Source organism: Lemur catta, chromosome 7 (genome assembly GCF_020740605.2).
Source record: "Lemur catta isolate mLemCat1 chromosome 7, mLemCat1.pri, whole genome shotgun sequence".
Classification (NCBI taxonomy): Eukaryota; Metazoa; Chordata; class Mammalia; order Primates; family Lemuridae; genus Lemur; species Lemur catta.
The window spans coordinates 88,462,280-88,473,446 of record NC_059134.1 but is presented as its reverse complement, the minus strand read 5'-3'; positions in this window follow the sequence as shown (position 1 = coordinate 88,473,446).

Genomic DNA, 11,167 nt, shown 5'->3' with positions numbered 1-11,167 from the left:
ATTAATCTCATCACATTTTGTATTCCTATAGGTCTTATAATATTTATAGCTCTGTATTATAGCTAATGATAAAAATAACTAACCATTTTTTTAGAACTATGAGTCTAATCTGAGCATTTTAAATGTTTGCTCATTTAAGTCTCACAACAACCCTGTGAGTTAGGTAATATTATTATTATTATCCTATTTTATAGACACAAAACCTGAGACACAGGGAGCTAAAGTAACTTGCCTAATTTCACCTAGTTCAACCTTATCCTTCCTCTTTTCATGATATATCTTTTCCATTTACTTACTTTCAACATCTTTCTGTTTTATATTTAAAGTCTGTCATTCATAGACAGTATATATTGGATTTTGCTTATTTAATCCATTCTGGCCATCTCTGGGTTTGAATTAAAATTCTCATAAAAAACAGAAGCTGTTTCTGCTGAGATGATTGTGGTTTATGGAGCAAACTGTCATGTCAGCACAGAAACTAAAGAAGCAGGGAGGGCTTCACAGGGGAGAGGCTATGTGATTTTACCCTAGAAGTGTGAATAAGAAAGGTTGCATGCACATAAGGTCATTAGCATCCCTGACAAAGGAAACAGCTGCTTGTGCAAAGACACAAAGATCAGCTGATACCAAAGGTATAGTGTAGAAGAGACCCTTGCCCCACTTACCTTTATTATAATTCTTTCAGGGCACTTGATGCCCTCAAGTGAAGAGCGAATTCAGTCACCATGTTTATAATAAATTAATTCCATGTACTATGTATCTCCCTGGCAGAACCATGATTAATTGGGTTAGCTCTGAACATGTTCATTAAGTTGGATTCATCAGTCTCTCTTTTGGAAGATTTGAACTAGAAAAACTGGACATCAGTATTGGAAAATGGTAGCATGCCAAAAGATATATATACTGTTTGATGAGAAAATGAACTACAGGTTTATGTAGTTGTTTCGTCCTTATTTACAGGAAACAGTATATTCCTCTCAATATCATTTCTATTTAGGAGCATGGCACTGCCTGTTCTAGCCATATAGATCTATTGGGTTTACTGCAGAGATGTTTTCAAAATTCTTATGGTGTCTTTTTTGGCTACCCTAGGAGGATAGTGAAAATTATAGCCTACACAACCATGGCGAAAATAGTGCGAGTGAATAAAAAAAAATCAACTCAGTCCTTTCCATTTTCTCAGCACTATCTTAGTGTCATGTCATGAATATATAATCTTACCTCACTGATGTAGGGAAATAGCAGGGTGATATGAACTGGGATGGAAATGGATACTAACATGATGTGAGATGGGTTATGTTTTTATGTGTTCTATAAAGTACCATATACAGTTATGAAGTTCCATAAACAATGTCAATACTGGCTTCATATATTCAGTAACTGCTGTTCTATTTGAGGCTGGGATTGACCATGTGTCCATATTAAGGGGAAATAATACTAATCCAAAGCAGTTTATCAAGAATGGAGCACACTACAAATCAAAATAGTGAAGACATGATAGGCTATTTCCTTTACATTAAAAACATAGTGAAAAGTAAAAAGTATTGAATTATGGCAGAGACTTAAATGGACCATGAGAAATCATGGTGGCTGAAAGCTGATTCAAAATATATCGAGATAATTAACAGATTGGAGATCTGCAAGCAACAGGTAATTGGATTATCAGTGGATAATTGGTTTCCATGAATGTTTTTAGTATTTGTACATCTGCAATATTTCATTCTTGTCATTTTGTTCTCTAAAAGAATGTCCTCAAAACTCAGTTAATCCCCCATATGATCTCTGTAATTAAGTTATTTTGAAGAGATGGGTACTGCATTTTTATCCTCAGACAACATCCAAAGCCCTCATTTTAATTACAAATGACACTTTATTTCCCCTGCTTTTGTACCAACCCTTTGAGAAGAATGGAGTTCTTTTTTCATTTTCGAGGGAACGCAAACTCAAGTATAATAACTTTGATATTTTAAAATATTGACCACTTATGCGTATCTTTTTGCTAGTCATGGCAATTAAACATTTCAATTCAAATATCCTTTCATCAGATTTCTAACTTTGCTGTAACTTTGACTGTTGCAATTGTGCAATGAGGGCCTACATTTTGCCCTTTTTTTCTTTTTTTTCTTTGTGGTAATGCCCAGACTAAGACAAAGTCATGCCTTTTCTCTTTCTAAGGGATATAGAAAACCACTTCCCTGTGTTGGTGGGAAGAGAAGTTGGCAGTTTTCAGTGCTGTTGTAAAAACTTTAAACAATTCACCTAAAACGTGTAGCAAAATTTCAAACACAGAAAAAGGATGCAATAAAACCAAGACCCATCAGGCCCGAAGTCTTGGAAATGAGAAACAAGAATTTTGTGAGGGGCCATTAGTTGTAACAGACAGAAGCACCATTTACCATTCTAAGCCTTGGTTCCCAGACCAATGTATTCTGTGAAGAGCAAGCTCGAGGCCAGACACTCCAGCTCCCTATCCTGCTTCAACTCTTAATAGCCGTATACTGTTGCATAAATTACTAAACAGACTGATCTGGTGTCTTTACCTATAAAGTGGAGGACAAAATTAAACCCTTAAATGCTAGATTTGCAAATATGATTAAAAAAGTAATGAAGGTCTCAAGAGTAATGTTTCCTGGCACACGGTAGGAACTATACTAGCGTTTATTATTGTTATTGCAGCCAATAGAATGAGTATAGAATTTGTAAACTAATAGTCAAATTAAATTGTGAGAGCCATCCAGAATTCAAGTAAATGTTATAGTGATATTGTTAAATTTTGTTTCCCTAAAAAACTGGTAAAATATAAAAAGAATGAAAAATTTTATCAAGTTCTATAGCACTAACAAAAAGATATTTTAATATGAGATTAAAGAAAAGTGAAATTTTGTCACATGAAATAGCAACCAGGATGTGGGTCACAGATTTCAGTGTGGAGAATGATTAACTCAATAGTGTTTAAATTGAACCTAGATATAATAGTGTGGTGTCCCAGTAGTGGCCTCAGAATGCATTAGTTAACATATTGACAAATATGACAAGTCATTTATACAACCTCATCTGGTTTAAAATCGATACCCAGGATGGTGTGCCCAACATGTTGGGATACCTTCTTGGATGTCATTATTTTATCCTTAGTACACAAGAATCTTTTAAATATGGGAAAATTTATAAAAATAGAGTGACAAGACTCAGAATCATAATGTTAATATGTGTATGTTAAGTAATTTGCATATTGGATATTTTATGTATTTGTAGTATTTGGGAAAATTTAGTGTTTAGGTATAAAAATCAGCCTTGTCAATTCAAATTTAAAATATGTAATGGATTAATGGATTTAGAATTGTTATATTAAGTAGAAATCATAGTAAGATTTTATATACAGTATTAGAATATTTTACATTACTTGATGCCATATTTATTAATTTACTCACAAAATTTAAATTCTTCAAAAATTTTTCAAAAAGCTATTCTTCCTAATAGCTACTTAGACAATTGAAATCCTTAAAAAGAAAATTGAGCATATTAAATTTATTTTTAAAAACACTTGAATCCTTTGAAATATTTAAGAAAATTTGATTAAGTAGTACAAATTTTCTTATAAGTAATTGTCAAGATTTTCTATGGTTTTATTAATATCAATAATTAAAAATAGGTCAGGTGCAGTGGCTCATGTCTGTAATCCTAGCACTCTGGGAGGCTGAGGTGGAAGGATCGCTTGAGCTCAGGAGTTCAAGACCAGCCTGAGCAAGAGCGAGACCCTGTCTCTACTAAACATAGAAAATTAGCCAGGCATCCTGGCAGGCACCTGCAGTTCCAGCTACTCAGAGGCTGAGGCAGGAGGATCACTTGAGCCCAGGAGTTTGAGGTTGAAGTGAGCAACAGCTGAAGTTACAGGGAGACTCTGTCTCAAAAAAAAAAAGAAAGAAAGAAAATTAAAAATAAGATTGGTAAACTGACTTAGGAACCTGGTTCTACAATTTATACAAATGAATTTGAATATTTAAAAGTATTAAATTTATAATTTTTGGATATAATATTGATAATCTTTTCTAAGGGGAAAAATCTTCAAGAAAATTGTGTGTGTGTGTATATGTGTTTGTGTGCATTTGTGTCACATTTAATGATCATTATCATCATCAAAAAACTTAGATTATTTATTATCACCAGTATTATTTCTATTCGTTCTTTTTAAGTTGTGAGAGTTTTCTGAAAATTTAAACTAATTTGAAGATCCTTTGGACTTAAGGGTATTATATCTGGAAATCATGAATTACATGATAAAAAGGTTTGATTTGTTGACATTTTTTGGGAAGGAATAATATGTATACTTGGAATAACTTCTGGAGTCTAAAAAGACAAATATTAGAGTTGAATTCAAGAGTACCATTGGGGTCTGGAAACTTTTTGCTTGGGCACAGACCTAGAACACGGGAGGCCAGATGAGGATAAAGCTCTCCTGCACATTTGGGGGAAAAATTGTTACATGAGAATGAGAAAATTTTGACCCCATTAAACTTCCCACTACTCTTGGGCTTTTCAAGACAAAAGGCATTCCTTTAGGAACTTGGGTGTTTTTTACATTTTAAATGTTTCTGTCATTATTTTCTCTTTGTTCTCTAGATTTCAGTAAAATGGCTTTATAATTGGGATCTTAAGGATTTCTGTCCTCAGTCATTATCAAGTATGCAATTTCTGTGTGTCTTTAGAAGGATAAATTGAAGAGAGGCAGTGGCTCCCAGGGAGGAGAAGAACAGGGGAAGGACAACAGGCTGACATTTATTGAGCATCTAGCTGGTGCTTTACTTTTGTCATTTGGCAATTTCTTAATAACTCAGTTATCTTGTCATAATTATCCCCTGTTTTAAAGATTAAAAAGAAAATAACTAAGAATCAAAGATTGTAACTAAGGTCTCACAGATAGTAAGCAGCAGACTGTGTAGCTAACCCAGGCCTGATGCCAAACCCCTTGTCCTTTCTACAAACAGCAAAGGGAAGCGAACCCCGGTGATAAAGTAAGGTTTATCTCCCACTAAAAGATTTTCATTTCAGACTTCTATGATCCTCTATTTTAACTTTTTAAAAGAATAGCTTTATGTGACCCTTATAATTGAATTTATCAGAAGAAATCTATTTGCTTATCCCTCAAATGTATACTATTCTGTTCTATGTCTGTCGGGTTGAATAACTCACTGATTTACAGAAGTCATTTTTTATTCTTAATTTATTTTATGTGTGTATTTTATTTTCCATTTTGTTTTTGTCATGTGGTATTAAATAGTACAAAAACATTCCTTAATAATTTTCATAAATATATAGAATCAATACCCACGGCCAAATTTATTTGCTTTCACTGAAAGAGTAATGTTAATGTCAAGTATATGTGTTTTCCCCTCAGGATCTGTTTTAATGACCCTATTTTTAGGTAATCCATGACTTTTGAATGCAAACCAAAGGGAATTGCTTTGCCTCACACCATTGTAACAATCTATTCAGCCAAAAGAGGCCAATAGGAAAACCCAAATTATTGATGCTGTCATTGATTGGGTGTGAGTCTAATTAATATAATGAAATGTCTACGCTTTCTTGGATACTTTTCTTACAGGCATTTAAGAAGTAGTGTGACTGTTTTCTCAATATACCACCAACTGGTTTGAGGAAGAGGGGAAATAAAAGCTACCTGTTCCCTTTGCTTATTTGGTACCAGACATTTTGATAAATATATTGCCTGCATTTTGCTCAATAGATTACATGTTTTAATTAGTTTTGGGGGTATTTGTTTGCTTCTGTGTGTTTCCTTTTAAGAAAAAGTTTTACCCACAGGATAGCAAGGTGTATCCAAAAGCAAAACAGAGTGGTCTGATGGTCATTTTCTTAACAAAGCCATTTTATTCCCAGTATTATTTCTTCTGTAAAGTTCTTGAGAATAAGTAGAGATAAAATTAGAGCGATGGTTAGGGCTTTCACTGGCCAGAAAAGCCTAGGGTAGCACGTGGGTCTTTCAGGAAATTGTGTGATTAGAAAGTTGTCATCAGTATTGCTACTCTCCTCTGGGTGTAGTAAGAGACCTGAGGGCATGTTCAGGTCTTGTAGCAAGAGTAAAACTGCTAAAAATCTTGATTAGGACAGCTATTCATTGATCTCAAAGTTGACCAGGGACCTCTGCAAGACAATCAGATAACTTATATCATCTTTTCTCCTCTTCTCAACCCTGGTTGTGCTTAAGATGTGGGCACTAAGTCATGTGATAGTGTTGATTCTCCTCATTCTGCGCAGACCCACTGTATTATTTTTGCATTCTGAGTCTCCTTCTGGCATTTATTCTTTTATTAAACAACAGTTCACTTAGTGACTACTATATGTCAAGCACACTAACATATTCATAGACAGTTCTCATCTTATTACAGATAATTTCTCCATGTGTTGCCATAGACACAAAAGTCAAATTTAAAACATTTTTATTTCTAAGTCTGTGCTGTAGAGACAGAGTGTTTTGTTAGGGCTATTTCCATAAGCAGTTTCTGTTATAAAAATGGAAATTATAAAAGGTTTAGGAAGTTACCCTAGATTTTGGATGGAGGCAGGGCTCAGTGAATGGAAATGTACTCTTTTACAGATGAAGAGATTGGTGTGGTGAGTTAAGGGTTTTTTGGGGGCTGATACCATTGCTGAGTGTTAGAGATGAAAATAGCCCTCAGGTATCAGATATCTGGGCTCTTAATAACTAATTATAATATTGAAGTTTCCAATGAGAGAGAGATGATGCGAATGATTTAATTCCTAAGATTTCATTTTCTTTAGTCTTTAAGTGTTATGAAGGCTGATATCTTAAAGGCTTTGGAGATTTCTTCATTTGTAAATCGCTTACTCGCAATTTCCAGTGAGGTTTTCTAAACCTGTTGAAATCGAGTGTTAGTCTGATATTAGGGGATAGTTCCTTTTTCTAGGGATACACAATTTGTAGTACCCACTATTTCGGGCCTTTTTTCTCAGATGGGTAATATGTATTCTTTGGTAAATGTTTAATGAAACAATTGAATAATTATCTGCATCCTTTGCAGTGTCTGTATGTTTTAGTGCCTTATACTCAACTATAGTTTGTAAACTGGTAAAATTTAAGTTTAAAAGATGCTATGAATGTATTTATATCTATCTCTGTATATCTAGTTTACCAATTTGTTAGAAAATGCATCATTTCCACTTATAATCTGGTCAATTTGTCCAATGAAAGAAACAGATTGTGAGAATCAGTTGAACTATTTGTACATGCAGAAAAAGATAAACAATTTATAATCCTGATCTTTATTTGTTAAAGGAATGAAGAAATGATGATATAAAGTGGGTGCCATCCACTGTTTCTTTATCATCCCACTCAAATGTTTTGTACAAAACTCCAGGGATCTCCATTTACATAGACTGTAGTTGTTTTTTCCCTCCCTCTTTTATTATGTGTTTCTTTTCTTGCTCAGTTGCCTTGAGTTAGGCCTTCCAGAAGTATCTGCCAAAATGCTTAATAATTTTTGATGGCACCAGCCAGTTACTTGAGTTCCTGTACAGGGTTAAGACGTGAACTTCAAGTTTGAAGAATGCCCTTGTACTCTTAAATGATAGCTCAGGATTTGATAGACACGTAGATTCCCAGAAGAGGAAAATAAACCATTTTGTTGTAATTTTCTCTACTACCACACGATATTGTTTGTGTAGGAAGAAAGGGATGAAAATACTGCTAGGGGTATTGGAAACAGTTATTAAATAAATGAGTACTAAGAAGAAAATTTTCTTTTGTCTGTCAAAGCCCTCTGGTGTTGCCCAGTCATTTTGTATCTGACGTTCGAGAAAGACAGGGCTGCTCTCTTCAAAGGCTCATGAGAAAAATATCAACTTTGCAACATCTAAAGAGCAGAGGGAGAAGGTAATGATGAGAAAATATTTGTGTTATTTCTTAAATCAAAGAGAAATTTGAAAGTATTAATAAAAGTCTCCCTGGGAAACTAAATCTTATTAATACTAACAGGTTGACAGAATGATTTAGTGTTCTTATTCTATTTCATTTGAAAATGTGAAAGGATAATATCTTAATAGGTAAACTGATGTAGTTTATGTTTATATAATCCTTTTATGTGTGTGTGTGTGTGTGTGTTTTCAAATCTAACTCCTAAAAGAGATGTTTTAATTTGCTTCTCTCTGAACATATGCAGATCATTAAAATATAGGTAGCCTGACTGAATTATGTGGAGAGATCACTGAAGGATTTGTTGACAGAGAAAGATGTCTACTATCTCAATAATATACTTTTAGATATTTAATCTCCACAAAGATATATATTACCATCTGTCTTCCACACAACCAGAGAAAATCACCTTCTCTCAACACAAAGCAAGAATGTTTGTATCACATTTGCTAAAGGATAATTTTAAGAAAAAAACATAGCTATGACTCTTTATATAGAGATAAAGTGAATATATGATAAAAATTGAGTTAACATTATTAATGGGGAAAATGATAAGATGTTACTAGTTCAAAAGAGAATGCCAGGAACAGAAACATTTTTAAGTAAAAAATATTGCAATGAATGTGTAAATAAAGGCAAACTAGCTTCTAACACAGTGAGGGTGGGAAGTTAGTTGAACATTTACTAAAAAGTATTTATTTTCATGTCTATAAAGAAGAATCATTTGAATTGCCATGAGCTTCCTATGTCTTAAAGAGTTTTCTGTGACTTGTGAATAGCTCAGAGTCAGTGAAAGACTAGAATTGAATAACCAGAAAGGATGCGTGCTAAAAATAGATAGTTTTCCCGCTGGAGATCCCCAGTAATCTTTTATATTTATTTTCAGTTTTCTTACACATGTAATGTTCTGCTTGACATGTTGGCTACCCCTCTGATTATTTTCTGAATATCTGTGCATCTCTCTTGTTCTAGTGAGGTATTGAGATTCTCTGGGGCAAGAACTGTGCCTTGAATTATTGTTGTCTCTCCATTATTCCAAATGTAGTAATGGATGAAAAATGATTACTTATTAAATAGTTGGTGAAATAAATTATCAAATTGGGTGCTATTGGTCAACCTCAATGAACACTTGGTCTTTATGGCATGTGGCCCTATAATTCACAATAAAAAACGTCCTTGGAGGCCTAGAGAAGGGTGCTGTTTTTTTTTGTTGAATGTAGCTGTTTGGTTAATAGTTACACTCTCAGCATTGCTTTGTGTCTGTAGCTGATGCTCTTATAGAATTTTATTGATGAGCAGATAGATCTTTTGACCCCAGCTTGGCCTAACCATCTGAAAAAACATGGGTGGAACTATAATTCAACTAGAAAAAAACTTTATCCAAATACCACTCTATTACTTTGCCCCTTTGGGGCTATGTGGCCATAGATAAAGATATTTAATTTTTCTGAACCTTAGTTTCCTCATTTTTAATTTGAGATACTACTGTATCCCAGAATTGTTACAAAAATGATATAACATACATAAAAATTTAGTCTAGTAAAGAATGCAATAAATACTATTTTTCTTCTTTCTTGTCCTTTAATATTTTAAAACAAAAAATATCAAAATGAAATCTCAAACTCTGTTCAATACAAGTTCAACCCTGAGATTAGCCTCCATACTCATAAAATGGATTTTTTTCCTTAGAAAAGTGCTTGAATCATTTTAGTTTATAAGATTAGTATTCAGGATCACTTTTAATTTGAAACAAAACATGTATTTTAAGGTTAAGACAATTTTTAAAAACTTTCTTTTGCTCCCTAATAATTAGGAAAAGTCTAATTAATTAAAGGGCTTTTTCCCTTTCCACCTGTTAGAAAACAAAAATGTCAATGTTTCTAGAATGCAAATGTTTAGTATCCTAATTCTGTGTCCTTTTTTTAATTAGGGTAACTTCAGTCATCCAGTTCAGAAAACAGATTAGCCATTGTGTACATATTCCAGAACAGAAAATATCAGTGTTCAGACAGAACACTCAGTATATATGCAGAGTTAGTCTAACACACTCATATTCCTTTCATGAAAATAGAAACTGAAAATCAGTCTCTTCAAAGGTCTAAGTGCATGGAAAGGAGCAGGATATGATATTTCCCTTGCCAATCCAAAATGAGCACGTGTATTCCCTTTTATGTGCTGTCTCTTAATTTACAGTTTAAAGCAAGCTTTTCAGCTAAACCAGCAAAAAGACAGCATGGGGACTACACACTTTAATGAAATATTAAACCATACTTATTCTCTCAGAAATATAGAAAAACAGAAATGAATCTTACCCTCTTTGTTTGCTGGTATTTTTATGGCAGCTCCACCATTACTTTTATTCCTCAAAAAATTGCATCTGCTGAAGAGTGAAAACATTTGCAGCAACTTAAACCATTTATTTGTTAATTATTTGTCAGGATACAGTTTTGTCACCTCATTGTCTCCTCGACATTGCCTACTATTTAAAAACAAAAACAACATAAGCCTAATTAAATGGATATGTCATGTCCCTTGAACAGTGTCTGAGTAATGAGAAATTAAATGCTGATATTCCCATCAATGATTTCAGAGATTCCTGTGCTTCCATGGAGATTTTAAGGCACATGTTAGGTCATTGTACATGATTCTTCTGTACAGGGTTCTTCAGAGACTCAAAAATCCCCTCTAAGATCACTTGAAGGAAGGGGGTAAAAAGCATCTTCAAATTTTACTGAAGCCAATTCTAATCCTTCAGGATTTGGAGCCAAGAATTCAGTAGACTGTATCACGAGTACTTCAGCATTTAGAAATCTTTCTGAAAGGAGTTGAAATAACAACTAGATTGAGGTCGCATACTGGAAAGAGCTGGCCAGAGCTCACATGGCCAACATTCACGATGATTTTGATTTATGCACTGATCAGACGTAAACCAAATCCTGCTTCCTTCTCATCAGTGCTAATTAGCAATTAACAGAGCAGTAGAGAAGTGAATCTACAAGATTCCTTTTCTTTTCTCATAGATTTGATTATAGGTCATGTTTTCTCTTTAGAAAATTTACCCACACTAAAATTATGTTTAATACAGAAAAAAAAATGCCCACATTTCTGAATTAATTACATCACTTACCAGTAAAACCTCAAAAATACTAAGACTGATTTCAGGGAAAGTGCAAATTAGAATAGAGAAAACATTGCATTATCCACTATTTTAAGGGAAGAAAT